The sequence below is a fragment of the Meles meles genome, chromosome 9 (genome assembly GCF_922984935.1).
Source record: "Meles meles chromosome 9, mMelMel3.1 paternal haplotype, whole genome shotgun sequence".
Lineage (NCBI taxonomy): Eukaryota > Metazoa > Chordata > Mammalia > Carnivora > Mustelidae > Meles > Meles meles.
This window is the reverse complement of record NC_060074.1, coordinates 33,594,188-33,609,841: the sequence shown is the minus strand read 5'-3', so window position 1 is coordinate 33,609,841 and position 15,654 is coordinate 33,594,188.

Sequence of the window (15,654 nt, the reverse complement as noted above, 5' to 3'; positions counted from 1 at the left end):
ATAATTGACTGTCTCTCCTTGACTTATTTCACTCAGCATAATCTCTTCCAGTCCCATCCATGTTGAAACAAAAGTTGGGTATTCATCCTTTCTGAGGGAGGCATAATACTCCATTGTATATATGGACCATATCTTCTTTATCCATTCGTCTGTTGAAGGGCATCTTGGTTTTTTCCACAAGTTTGGCGACCGTGGCCATTGCTGCTATGAACATTGGGGTACAGATGGCCCTTCTTTTCACTACATCAGTATCTTTGGGGTAAATACCCAGTAGCACACTTACAAGATCATAGGGAAGCTCTATTTTTATTTCTTTTTCTTTTTTTTTAAAATTTCTTTTCAGCATAACAGTATTCATTGTTTTTGCACCACACCCAATGCTCCATGCAATACGTGCCCTCCCTATTACCCACCACCTTGTAGAGGTTGGCATTTTATGTCGATTTCTTAGATATTCTATTCAAGGGAGATGATTTCTTTATGGCAAAGAAGTTGGGATATGTTCTCTTGGGGGGCTTCTCCTCCTCCCCTTGTCCCTGGGGGCTTCTTTCCTGTCCCCTGCCAGTAGCTGGCCAGGTTAAATTTCTTGTGTTCCAGACAAAGCAAGTACGAGGCAAACTGACAAAAGAAAAACTTTAATCATAGACAAACTCTCTATTTAAAATAGCCTTTTTCTTTGACATAGTCAGCATTATCCCCAAATGATAAAGCTCATTTTTGCACACACTTGAAAGGCCACAGGCTAGTGTTTTCTGGAGCATAATCTCCTCAGTGTGCTGAAGGTCTGATGTGACATTTTCTCTTACATGATTCGGCGAGGCTGTCCCTCCACAGGACAGTAAAAAAGCAAAAAAAAAGACATAATGAGGTATTTTAATTCTTTAGGGTTAGGTGCTCCATTCCCAAACTCTTTTTTTTTTTTTTTTAAGATTTTATTTATTCATTTGGCAGACAGAGATCACAAGTAGGCAGAGAGGCAGGCAGAGAGAGTGGAAGGGAAGCAGGCTCTCTGCTCAGCAGGGAGCTGGATGCGGGGCTCAATCCCAGGACCCTGGGATCCTGACCTGACCTGAAGGCAGAGGCTTTACCCACTGAGCCACCCAGGCACCCCCATTTCCAAACTCTTGAAAGTTTCAGTAAGTTTGGCATGTTTGAAGGAATGAGTAAGAATCCCTAGCAAATTCTTTCACAAAAATGCAAATCATGTTTAGCAGAAAAAGGAACACCAAACATAATCCCCCGTGCTGGATGACACAGCTGAAGAGCAGACCTGCTGAGGAAGAGCTTGTCAGTGTGTAAATAACACTGGCACCGTCCTTTGACCCGGGGACTCTGAGAATCCAATGCCGAGGTTAGCAAGTTGGTCCATGGGCAGGTTCAGCCTCGTGGCCTGTTTTTGTATGGCCAGGAAAGTAAGGATGATCTGCAAGGTTTTAAACTATTTTCATTTTTTAAAAAAGTTTTAATTTTAATGCTGGTTAGTTAACACGCAGTGTTCTATTAGTGTCAGGCGTGCAGTATAATGAGCTATTTTCAAAAGGGGAAGAAGAAAGGGGAGGAGCAGGAGTGAGGGGCAGGGCAGACAGACTGCTTGACCCACAGAGCCCGGTGTTTTAACCATCTGGGCTTTTTCACAGCCAGCCGACCTAAGGAACAGCTCAACACATGGAAACATCTCCATGACAAGGGTGATCTTTGCAATGGTTAATCGTTCAAAAGACTGAGAGCAATTTAAGTGCTCAGGAGAGAAGACTGCTTGGGGAAAGATTAAGTGATTCACCTAAGAGGATATTTTGCCACAAATAAAGTGATACTTCACCAGGACCACAGATCTGGGTGATGCATTTTGCCCATCGTAGGAAGCCATTATGGCCTGCCAGGCTCACAGACCTTCTTCTCACTCCTGAATGCTCCATGCAGATATGGATAAACTACGTGTATTAAAACTTGGTGATATTCTGCCTTGAATGTGAAAGTCTTGACTTAAGGAATGGACCCTGACAGCTCCTGATTCCTGTGTTCTGGCTCTCAGGGAAATTACACCCAAGGTCACACAACCCACTTGGGAACATGTCCTAGCTCAGGACACACTCCTCTCACTTCAGGAAGCTTCTCCTTCTCCTGGAAGCCTCAAGACCCCTTCCTCCTATTCTGCAGAGTATCCTGTGGGTGGATGGAATTCTTATGCTCTTTAGTTGATTTCTATGTCCTTCTGAACCTGGATACCATAGGGAGGTTGTATATATTTCATTACATGGAATCTTTGGGGTTATTTCTTTAAGAGTCTGGCTTCAGAGCCTTGGCCAGGAATACGATCAGGGTCACATTTTTGTTTTGATGAAAGACATTAGATATCATTCACATTGTTGGCTCTTTTCAGAGAAAGAGACCATGTTGATTATTTCAGTCTTTCCAATGAAGATGAGAGGAATTCTCTAACCCAGGCTCTATGCCAGTGATTTCTTAGTGATTGAACAAAGCACTGCTGAGCTGTTGGTCAGATCTGTCCCCTGTGTTATCCTTAATCCTACCGTGGGTCCCTGGTGCCCATAAGATAATGTCCAAGCTCCCTGGTATGGGACTCAGTGTTGCTACATCTCTTTAGCCTCACCCATCACTGTGCCCCTCATTCAGCGGTGCCCCCAACATGTGATATGCTCTTGCTTTCTTCCACAATTTTGCATGTTTGGAAGCTACAGCTTATATGCCACCTCCTCAGAGAGTCCTTCATTGATGCCTCCAGTTGTCACTTTCATTCTATAACCTCATTTTGTTTTATTTATAATATGCACATTATTTGAAATTATCCGCTGGCTTTGTTTGGCTGTTGACCTATTTATTTACCTGTGCTTGCATGTATCTCTGCATTTACTCCCTCCCTCTTCTCCCTCACTAGGATGTATGCTTTTTGAGGGCAGGGACCCATTTTCTCAGCCCCTAGAACACAGCTTTAAAGAGAGCCTGATGGGCAATGGTTCCCCCAAATTTCCATTTTCCATGATGTGCCAGAGGATACTTTCTCATCTGGAGATCTATGGGTCATCCTCCCAGACCTTCTGAGGTGGAGGAGGATGCCTCATCCTCTGTGTTCTATCAACACAGCTCTTAAGTAGCTGCCCTGGCCAGACTATGCATCAGACCCCCCACTAAACTGTGAGGAGCCTGGGAAGGCAGAGATTGGTCCCTTGTGCCCAGCTCACAGTCTGGCATCAAGTAGGGAAAGATTTTTATTTCCTGACTGGGCAATGAATAAATTCACAATAGTTTCCCAATTAATGCTAGTTATTTTGTTGAGTTGACTTGAGTCTACAATTTCTTGGTTCCCTTCTTAAAAAGAAACAAAAAATTTCAAAAAACACATATTGCTATATCTATTATCCTAATATCATGCTATATTTATTAGCCTAATATTATTTTTACTCAAGTTTAAAAATATGTGCCTCTATGCAGAATGCCAGCTTGGTTTATTGGTTTATATTTATATTTTGTCTAGTTTTTTTAGACCTCTGTCTCTCCTAACTTAACAGACAACCAAAAACTCTAGAAATCATGTAGAGTCATAATACTTCTGGCTATTATTTTGCCATAGTCTCTTTTGTGCATTTATAGTGACAGAAAATAGAGTTGGTGAGGCAGCGTCAAAGAGTTTGTTTCATGATTCCATCAGATGAGATCATATTGAGGCCAGACACAGCTCACAAAGAAACAGGAGTTAATCATAGTCAGGGCTGCATAGTGGTGACATAAGGTAAGGGCTCAGGGATAGATACTGTTCATATGTTTGATACAGAAAATATGGGAAGATTTTCACTGATTCATTTCTTTGTTTGCTCGTCCACTTGCCCATTCGTATACATCTTATTTAGTAGTTCCTCACTGGAATATAAAAAGAACTTGGAGTGAATCATCCTCATGGACAAGAATCAAGGAGTTTGTAAGAGAGCAACAATCTTGGGCTGGGAAAGGTCCACCGGGGACCCAATTTCTGAGCCAGGCTGGTCCTGAAGAAGCACCCACCGAGCATTCTTCCCTCATTTGCTTGCCGGCTGGTGTGGCATAGCTGGAGGGAAGCCAGCCCAGGTGAAAAGCTCAGCAGAGCTGGACTCAGTAGCCGCTCAGCGCACCTCTAGTTTCTGACTGTTTTTGAAGCTGAAATGCTGGAGTATAAGATCCAAATGAACACGGACCTCATGCTGCAAAGACCTGTGCTTAGTCCTTTCTGCTGCTATGGCTCATGTCTGTTTTGGAATTCCTCTTCTGGAACTCAGCTACAGAATGCCACACTTTCAGCCATTTAAAGACAGAATGAATATTGAGCTCCCACCATGTGACAGCTGTTTGTGCCCTCACTCACTAATTGAGTTCAGGTTGTTCCCATTTTACAGCTAAGAAAACCAAGGCATAGGAAGTGATTGACTTCCTATGGCAGCAATGGGATTTCTTCCCAAATCTTCCGATTTCGAATCACTGGCCAGCAATTTGATACTTGGAAGTTTAGGACATCGGGTCTGGACAATATAGTGGAGGTTTGACTTAGGTGCAAACCTTCGTTTAGGTGAAAATAAGGCATGTTGATTTAATGAGACTCGTTTTCTGGAGGGCATTATCAACCAAACAAGGCAATTTCAAAAGATTCATTCAGAAAGAAAAAGAGAAAAGAATCAAAAGAAAAGTAATAGAACAGAAAGGAAAAAGAAAGAAAAGGAGAGGAGGGAGAACAGTTGGCCGGTCATCAGAGAGAGTCCAGGAAACCCGCCTGAGGAAGGGCAGAACCCAACAGAGGGAAGTGGCTGCTCAGAATCACCCTACTGCCCAGATTGTACCCTGGGCCCCACATGCCAGAGTACAAATTGCCTACAAGGAAATGAAAGACTTGGAGAAGGGGGATGGATCCTGGGTGCGCGAGGGCAAGGGTTCCAGAGGAATGCCCAAGATGGCCTCAAAGGGCTGAATGGGGAAAAATATCCAAAACCTTTCATTGCAACTATTTTCAGAAAGAAAACTGCAATGGGTACCCTTTTATCTGTGTACTAAATTTAGAGAAAATAAGCACAACAACCACAGACTCTTGTAGTTGACAGCGCTTTAAATAGGATCATCTCATAATCCCTTGTCTTTATTATAAATGAGAAAATTTTAAATAAATGTGAAATAAATTTCTTTTCAGCGAGCGACTTTCCCATTTGGATGATGAACTGCAGAGTTGGAACTGGAATCCACATCTTCACATTCCTACTTTGGTGCTGGAGTTAGACTAGGATTTTTTGTTCAGTGTCTGATTCAGGACTGTTAAGCTGGAGTGGGTTTGAATCCCAGCTCTGCCACTTAATCTCTGTGGGATCTTGGATTTTGTCCAATATCTCCATATTTTCATCAGTAAAACTGGTGAGGGGACGGGGAGGGGAATCCCCTCCTCTTTGTTAAGACGCTTGCGGGAATTACGTGAAATAAATCTTGTAGGAGCTTGGTTCAATACCTGAACATTAGAAAGTGCTCAGTTAAGGTCAGCTAAACCCAATTATGGGTACTTGGATGAGCAGGATGGAGCTGTTGCAGTGACATCGTTCTGAGACATCCATACCGCAGTTGAAAAATAAATTGATTTGTGATACTGGTGAGTGGGTAGATGATAAATGTGTTGAGGAACTTTGCCAAAGAAACAGCTGAGTGAAAGCCTAAATTCCTGGCTCACGATGTTTTTAAAAAATGGACTTCTGTGTGTTCCTAGATTGGCCAAGAATACACTCAAAATGGAAGAATGGAACTTCGAACATAGGAGGAATGCAAGAGAGGAACGTGGTTGTATCTTTCAGGTGCTTCAAAGTTCTGGCTGTTTTTGGAGCTACCTAGGTCTTGCATGGGACTCCTCTGTGAACTTGTGACCTAGGATGAGAGAAATCTTGGGGGGCTCCAGCTGAGCCTGAGCAACACAGAGAAACAAGCTATTCACCCTTGGGGTCCATCTCGGGTTCCTCTCCCAATTCCTGCCTTGAGCCCTGCCTACCACCCCCCTACCTCCAAGGGGTCTCTACATGTTCGCTGCTCCAAAAGGGGTACCTGCCTTGTACCTACCTTGGTGCAAAGTGACCCATTTCTGTCCATTGGCAAATCCATGCAAATCAGTCCTTGTGTCTCAAAGACCTTACCCTTCGTCCGCAGAGGAGATGCCAAACTAAAGATAGGTATCTCTGACGCCCTGCGTTCAACACTCCTCCATTCTCCCAGTTCTCCTAGCTTTGGGGCTCTTAGGGTTGGGGTTTCACCTCTGATCTCTGACCTCAGACTCCCTGATTGCATTGTCCTCCCAGTTCCATGTGACTCTAGCACCTTGCTTGGCACACAACTTCTTGGAGTTGACCTCAGAGTCCATTTCTCCACATCACCCATCCCTTACCTCATCACACCTGCTTCCCTCCAGACAGATGAGTGGGTTAATGATTATTTCTGCTGACTGTTGACCAGGGGCCCCAAGGATATGCTGCTTTCACCATAGTACTTCCCAGGATGTGACACATCGAAGTTGCTGAAGGAGATACTCTAGAAAATAATCCTGTGCTAAAAACTGCTTTAAAAGTCACCACACATCTGAGCCTGTTGCAGGCTCTGGAATCCCCAGCTGTGAGGAGACATTTTAACTTGGTGTGTTACAAATGTATTTGAATATAGGAACATTTTCCCAGAGAGTACTTATTAACAACCCAGAGAACTAATATTTCATGGAGAATGCTGCCTTCGCTCCGTGTAAAGATGGCACCCCTAGGGGAGGGTGTTGCTCATAGAAGGTGCTCACTTAGTCCCATATCAACCCTATAAAGTGGATATTCTTACCCTCATTTATTTTACTATTTTGTAAGAACTTATTTTATTAGAACATTTTTAGGGTTACAACAAAATCTAGAGGGAAGTATAGATATTTTTCATATATACCCTACCTTGGCACAGGCATAACCTCACTCACCAGAAAAAACAAAGGACGAACCTATATTAATACATCATAACCACCCAGAGTCTGTAGTTTACCTTAGGCTTCCCTCTTGGTGTGGTGTACTCTGTGAGTTTAGACAAATTTATAGTGAGATGTATCCATCATTGCGATAACATAGAGTATTTTTTTTTTTGCCCTAAAAATCCTCTGTGCTCTGCCTATTCATTTCTCCCCCACCTCACCCCTGGTGACCACTGACCTTTTACTGTTTCCATAGTTTTGCCTTTTTCAGAATGTCGTAGAGTTGGAACCATGCAGGACATAGCTTTTTCAGGTTGGCTTCTTTCACTTAGTAAATCACATTTTAAAAATTTCCTCCATGACTTCATGGCTTGATAGCTCATTTATTTTTAGTGCTGAATAATATTCTCTTGTCTGGATGTACTGCAATTTATTTATCCCTTTGTTTACTGAAGGACAGCATGCTTACTTTTTAGAGAAACTGCCAGACTGTCTTCCAAAGTGGTCAGTACCATTTTGCATTTTGCATTCGCATCAGTAATGAATGGAAGTTCCTGTTGCTCCACATCCTCATTTGGTCCTGTCAGTGATTACTTCTACTTTATTTTATATATTTTTAAGATTTTATTGATTCATTTATTTGAGATAGAAGAAGAGAGAGCATGGGTGGGGAAGGAACAGAGGGAGAGGGACAAGCAGACTCCATGCTGAATGTGAAGCCCTAGTTGGGGCTTGATCCCATGACCCAGAGATCATGACCTGAGCCAAAATCAAGAGTCAGATGCTTAATTGACTGAGCTACCCAGGTGCTTTGATTACTTTCATTTGAAAGAGGAACTTAAGAATTAAAGAGGTGTAATAGTTTTACAGAGCTCACACTTCATCTTTCTACTGGTAATCAGGGGTGAGGGGACATACCAGCTTATGTGGAATCTGCTGGTGCCATGAAAGCAGCAGAAGAGAGGCAATGCTATCTCTCTGGACAAGTGTCTGGGACAACAAAAGGAACACACTCTATGTTGCTGTAGGGCTGAGTGGTGAGTCCAGCTTGCAGAACCCTCTTTGGGGTTCTCTCTCTCTCTCTCATTGACCCACCTCCATCCAGTCCACCTGTAAGACGCATGGGATTATCTTCAAAAGATTCTTCAAAATCTCTTTCCATCGCCTCTGCCTTTACTACCCTAGTTCAGGCCATCAGAATATATTGCCAGGATATCATAGAGGCCCCTTAGCTGGTCGCTTCCACTTTCGTTTCACTGAAGTCTATCCTGGAGTAACAAGTGATCTTTTTCAAATAATAATCACATCATGGCACTTTTCTCAAAAGTCTCCAAAAGCTGCCCATTACATCTTACATCAAATCTGCATGAATCTGGCTTCTGTCAACATCTCTGTCTTCCGGTCACTCTCCTCTTTGTCCGTTTTGCTGTGGCCATGTTGGACTTCATCCCTGGTTTGTGAGTGTGGCCAAGATCACCGGAGCCCCCAAAGCAAGCCCCCAGACATGGGGGCAGCACTAGCTGTATTGCATTCCAGACAACTGTGTATGATTTGTTATAACCACCAATTGGTAAGAAAGAGCCAACGGTCTGGCTTCCTCACTTAGCTCATTTATATTTTTATGCCTGCTAATCAAAGGGGCTTTTCTTGACTCTTCAATCACTTTTTATTTCTTTATTTTTTATTAAAATAAATTGTATTTATATTTACAATTTATCCCTATTTCTTCACTTTCTTTGCTTTAGTTTCTTTTAGCTGTTATCACTACTTCAATCAAGAATATACATCTGTTGGCGTGCCTGGGTGGCTCAGTGGGCTAAAGCCTCTGCCTTTGGCTCAGGTCATGATCCCAGGATCCTGGGATCGAGCCCCCCATGGGGCTCTCTGCTCACTGGGGAGCCTGCTTTCCCCCATCTCTCTCTGCCTGCCTCTCTGCCTGCTTGTGATCTCTCTCTCTCTGTCAAATAAATAAATAAAATCTTTAAAAAAAAAAGAATATACATCTGTCTCGGTAAACTACTGGAGGGCAGGAATTTTGTCTTAACTCATTACTGTCTCCCTAGGGCCTATAAAAATGCTGTGTAGGTGAAACACTCAAAAATATTTGTTGGAGAAAAGACTGATATTAACGTCTTTATCTCAGTGTTATATATCACCCTCAGGAGACCTTCTCTGATCACCGCCTACCTCCACTCAGTGGGGATCCCCGCCTGCCCCTCCTCAGTGGGGATCCCTCCTGCCCCTCCTCAGTGGGGATCCCTGTCTACCCTTACTCAGTGGTGAGTACTCAGGCTTAGTACTTTCCTATTTTCTACTACTTCTCTATCTTAGCATTTCATATTGCTTGCCTATTTATCTTTAATTTTCTCTAGATTCTAAGTTCCTGAATACCTGGGGCCCTGTCTTGGTCATTTTATCCTTAGAGCTTAGTGTACAGGCATGGTACATGGCAATGGTCACTAAATATTTTCTGAAGGTATGAGCATATATTCAGCACGTAGCCCACCCATTCTGGGTTGAATGACTTTGGCTATTGTGTTAAGAGAGGAAGCAAATAGAATAAAAATACTCCAAAAAGAGAAGAAGGTGTTTTTATGCCCACTTTCTTTATTTGTACAGGATCTGTTTTATGAAACTTTAACAATTTTACTTTTAGTTGGCTGAACTGTCTACCCACAGATAATTTAAAGTTGTCCCTGGGGAGGGAATGACGCAGAAAAATAAGAATAACTGGTGTTGACGTGTGAATTACACCCTGGAAGGCAGGAGCAGCCAGTATATCAGTTCCATCAGGCTCCTCTTAGTTACCATATTTATGATGTGGACTTGAATTCAGAAGACCAAATATAGCAGCAAGAGCCCCAGGGAATTTATAGGAGCCAAAGCCAAAAGTTTATCCCATGTTTTCCATCAAGCTCCTATTTGAGCTCATCCCTCTTGTATTGGCTTCTTATCTGGTTTTATCTGATAAACCCAGAGCAAGGAACATTTGATTAAAGACATCATTATCTAAGGTTGAAAAGCACCCCACCTGTGACTTACAGCACAGAACATATTCAAAGCAGGATTGGTTTTTGGTTTGTCACTTTTTTTTCCCTCTCTCTCTTTCTTCTTTCCTCGCCTCCCCCCTCCTTTTTTCGTTCCTTCCTCCCTCCCTACTCCTTCCTTCCTTCCTTCCTTTTAGATTCAGGGCTGTGTCAAGTCTCCTACTTGACTACTACTTTTGATACTACTACAATGTAGTCTGTAGACAGGTTGGACATCTTGACACTCTGAGGAATAACATGCTAGTCTATGACATTGACGGTGTTGTGCTGATTGGACTTTGGCGAGCAGGGATACCAACTATTTAGGTTCCTTACGAAGACACAAGTGAGCCAGAGGTAGAAAATATTCCAATGTCTGGTGCCATTTCACAGGATGGAGGGTTGAAAAGGCTAAAAGGGAATGTCAATGAATACTAGCTGCAGGAAATATTTACCACTCTCAGGAAACAAAGAAAATTTATTGGAGTTATTAGAACCTAGAATATTGGAGGAGGAATCTTCCAGAGTTGGGCCAGGTCCTCTGAGGAGTTTCAGGACTTGGAGCAGGGTCCTGCAGAATTACTGACATTCAGAGCTCTCAGGAAAGAGGAATGGGAGAAAAAAACAGTAAGAACTCTGTTGAATGGATTGTGGGGCCAGAAAATGAAGGTTCGTTCAAGCTGTAGGAACATTAATTTATACATATGTTGGGAAATTCATTTGACTTGATCTATTTTAGAAAGAGGATAAGGGAAAAAAAAAGAAAAGAAAGAGGATAAGGAAGTAAATGTATAAGGTGAGAGAACATTCAAGATATTTCATGCATGTATTTCTCTGACTTTCACAACTCAATTTGAAATCAATATTTTTTTTCAAGGATTTTTTTATTTATGTATTTGACAGATAGAAATCACAAGTAGGCAGAGAGGCAGGCAGAGAGAGAGGAGGAAGCAGGCTCCCTGCTGAGCAGAGAGCCGGATATGGGGCTCCATCCCAGGACCCTGGGATCATGACCTGAGCCGAAGGCAGAGGCTTTAACCTACTGAGCCACCCAGGTGCCCCTGAAATCAATATTGGCAGAGAAGGACATCCTACAGAAAACCAGTAGAAAGTCAATAGGAATACAGTGGCTGAATCCTGGAGCTCAGCAGCCCTTGGGCTCAGCCTACAATGGAAGTGCAGGAAAGCATGAATCAGACAGATTCAAATTTGTCAAATTTGTTCAAATTTCAGCTTTATTTCAAGCTGTGACATTAATCAAGTTATTTCACTTCAGGTTACTTTTTTAAATAATTGGGATTCTTATTATACCATCATACATTTGACTTCTATAGAGTTAAAATCGAGTGACATTATGCCTCCTACTTTAATGATTGCTCCCTTCTAAGCCTCCTGCTGCCCTACAGCTCTATACATAATAACCATACACCATCTGCCTGTCTGATCTCCAATAATTATTTATGATTCTCCCTTTTTTCTCCAATAGATGCCTGGAGTTTGGATCTCCTTAGCATAAAAAACGGTCTCACTTTCTTGATGTACTCCCAGATTTGGGAGTTTCCAGACTGAGCATAGAAAGAGAGGGCTATCAGGAAGTTGTCCTCCAGGTCGGAAATAGAATCTCAGTGAGAGTGATAATAACAAGTAGCACAGAAATGCTGCCCTAGGGGCATGGGGAAAAGGTGGAGAGTTTTGAAGTAGGATGAAGATACCGTATTCAGAAGATGCAGATTTATATAAACTTTAGAAAAGAAAGTTGAAGAGTAAGAATTTGTCATGGCAACTCTGGGCATTTCCTAAAGGATTGGGGTTCCAATTCCAAGTGACCACAAGTAATCCTTCTAAAGAAGGGAAAGACCATGCATGAGCTGTCCAAAGTCCATTGGAAACATCTCAGTTTAAGTCTTATCCAGTATTCATCAGGCATCTGCTTCTCATGCTACTTTGCTTTCCTTAGCAGACTTCTGCCATAGGAAAGAATTACCCTCTGCTAGTGCCAAGTTCGTAGTCTGGGTTCTTCTCACTATAATTTAGTGAATGGATAATTTGTTTCCTGTTACTAATCAGTACTGTGTGGATTTGGGTGACCATGTCACAGTGAGGCCAGAGCTGGGGCAGAGTTAGCAATAATTAGGGATAGTTTTCTGCATCAATAGCATATATGTGATTATGTTAAAGGGCCTCAAAATCCTTATAACACCAAATTATCTTTCCTACCCCCTTGCTAGAATATCGAAATGCTTCTATTATATTTATGCCTTAGACTATAGTTCCAGAAGTTACCATCATGTAAATTCAATTCAGCCTCACAAAGTCTTACTGGATGAAACTTTAGTGCAAAGCATTGTGAGGTTGCTCTAATTAAAAGAATAAAAACAATTTAGACAATGATAAAATAAGATTATTTCTCTCAAGAGCCACAAAACAAATCATAAGATGTGATGAAAAGTTAATATAGGAAAAAATGCTCCAAGAGTGATAACAATGCTTATGCAATAAAAATTCAAAGCACTAAGTGATCGGGGGGTACTGCAGTGGCCAGATACATGACTTGAATTGAAACTTCACAGGAAGACCAAGAAAACCATTAGTAGACATCAGCATTTTAGGTTAATTAGATATCTAGTCTCCTTGGGAAGGAGAGATGGCGCTGCCCAGGGGACCAAGCAGTGAGATAAGCCTGGCTGGGAAGCCCTAAGAAAAATACATGGGAGGCTGACCATAACCGAAAAGTTTCCAAGATCAAGTTTGTTTGACTGTTTACGCAGGCGTGTCAGAGCTTTGTTGAATTGGGACGCGGGGCATACTTGGAACACTTGAACCTCTGTTTGAATAAGTATCAGAGTGAGGGGTGGCATTGCCCCGTATGTAAGCTGGTAAATTCCTTGGAAATCCGGCAGTGAAAGGCGAACTGGAAGCGGTCACTCAGTATATTGTAAGCCAGTTGTTCCAGACCACGTGTTTGGTCCTCCCCCGCCCCCTCCACCTATCATACAGAGATCCCTGATGGTATTTGGAGTGGGGCCATTGAAAGTTAATTAGGCTTAGATAAGGTCAGGTTGGTAGAGCCCCGATGATGGGATTAGTGTCCTGCCAAGAAAAAGAGGCCAGAGCTTGCAGTCCACCTTGTGAAGACACAGCAGGAGTGAAGACACAGCAGGAGTGAAGACACAGCAGGAGTGAAGACACAGCAGGAGTGAAGACACAGCAGAAAGGCAGCCCTCTGCAAACCAGGAAGGAGGTCTTCACTAGACAGGAAATCTGCTGGTACCTTGATCTTGATTTGCCGGCACCCAGCCTCCAAAATTGTGAGAAACAGATGTTTGTTGTTTTTCCATGATATTTGTTAGAGCAGCCAGAACTAAGACACAAGTCAGTACAAAACAGTATATGCCTTCAGCATTTTCTTTTTTTTTTTTAAGATTTTATTTATTTGATACAGAGAGAGAGATCACAAGTAGGCAGAGAGGCAGGCAGAGAGAGAGGGGGAAGTAGGCTCCCCGCCAAGCAGAGAGCCCGATGTGGGGCTCGATCCCAGGACCCTGAGATCATGACCTGAGTGGAAGGCAGAGGCTTAAACCCACTGAGCCACCTGGGCGCCCCATCTTTCAGCATTTTCCAAAGGAAAAGAACTCACAACAAAAATGTGGTATTGCTTGACAGAAGAAAAACTCCTTTTGCCAGTTTTTCAGTCAGCTTGACAACGAAATTAGAGTTTTCACAGTTTAAGCTTTTTCTGGGTTGAAATCATCATTGCCAGGTTGGGGAGGAAGAAGCCATTACGACCTGCGTAGGATTCAGGAGGGCATCTGGGTCGTTCAAGCCAGGACATTACCATTCCCTTCCTACTCCTCCGAAAGAAACAGGCTGAGCGTCAGGTGCGGGTGAGTCATCTTTCCTCTCAGGGGCTCTGGCTGGGATTTGCAGGCAGCCTTTGAGGCAGCTAATCTGTTAGTCATTCACAAAAACGCGTATTGGAAAAGCTGAAGGGAAATGCTTGGATGAACAAGTGATTAAATTTCTATTTTCATGGCAGCGCGTCTGCTTGCTTGCTCACAAAAGCAGCTCCATCCAGAACCCAGGCACCCTGAGGGCACTCAGTAAATAAATACTTGTTGATTGACTGACAAAAGGATCTCCTGGGTCCTGGTAAATCGGGGTGTTGAACTGAATTGTCAGATATGATTTCGTGGTTGGTATACAGAAATTTGTGCTTATTCACTTCACCACACCGTGGAATGTCGACTCTGATTGGTCAGATTTGCATAAAGAGGTTAGTAACACGGCCGGCCCCACTCTCGTGAACATCCCTGAAAAGAAAAGGAATAGGCCCCTTCCTGGCTTTATCTGCAAGGGTACACGTGGGATTCAGCACAAGGAAGGTTGAATCGTGTTGGAAGAATTATTCTTTTTTGCTCTACGAGGCCCACCCCAGTCTTTCAAACGTGTTAGGGAAAAGAATAAAAATATCTTCTTACTTGCCAGTCATGCAGAGGAACAATCTAGAACGAAGGAAAAGAAAGAGGATTCGTCCTGGCTTCCTTTGCTTTGCTGTTATTTAGTTCATAGGGAATCTGAAACTCCAGGAGGGATGACGAATTAGCCAGCAATGTCTAGGAACCATGGACCATGCATGCCTTTTTGTTTCTCTGCTCTTAGGTGATATCCACGGCTTTTAAGACCATCTACATGTCGATGGCCCTTCACATGCCCAGCTCTAGCCCTAAGCTGCAACCTCACATATACAACTCTGTACTCTTATACCTTCACATGAAAGTGAGAGGTAGTTCAGACTTCACATTCAAACTGGAACTTGTGACTTTTCCCTGAAAACTTGCTCCTCCTTTCCCTCCCTGGGGACGGACCACCATTTGTAGTCATCTGAACCAAAATGTCTAGGAGTAATCTTTGGTTCTTCTGTTCTTCTCATTCTCTACATTCGATGCATTAGCAAGACTTCTCATTTCCATCTCTGTTCCCTTCTCTCCATGTCCAATGTCAATACCCTACTGTAAACCACGGTCATTTCTGCATTGATGGCAGTCACTCTGAGTTAGTCTCCCATCTTTTACTCTTGACTCCTGTTACTTATTCTTCAAACAGAAGTTGATGTGAAACTCTAAAATTATTAATCAGATCCTTTTTACCCTAGTCCTTGTTTTCAAATGTCCACTGGCCTCCTGTTGTCCTTCACATGACCTTCAAACCTCCCACTGGGGCACAGGGTCTTCCATTATCTTGTTTATTTCATTGCACTTTCACCTCCTTGCTCTGGCTTCTCTTACCAGTCTTACTCTTCTCCAGATCTGTGCGGTTGCAGTTTCCTCTGCTGGAATTCTTTTACCTGCCTCTTTATAGAACTCTTTTCCACATTTTAGATCTTGGTTCTAGGGCCCCTCCGCGGAGAAGCCATTTCTGAAAACCCTTTCAAAAGTAGTATTCCCTGATCACTCCCATCCTCTGTAAAGTTAATCACAAATACTCTAGTATTTATTTACTGGTTTATTGAATTTCCGCCATGCTCCCTGCCTCTTTCCAAGGAGGTTGTAATCTCTATGTGAGCAAGACCCTTTGTCTCTTTCTCTTTCTCTTGCTCTCTCTCTCTTTTTTTCTTTAAGATTTTTATTTATTTATTTGAGAGAAAGAGTGTGCAGGAGCAAGGAGGAGGGGGAGGGAGAGATG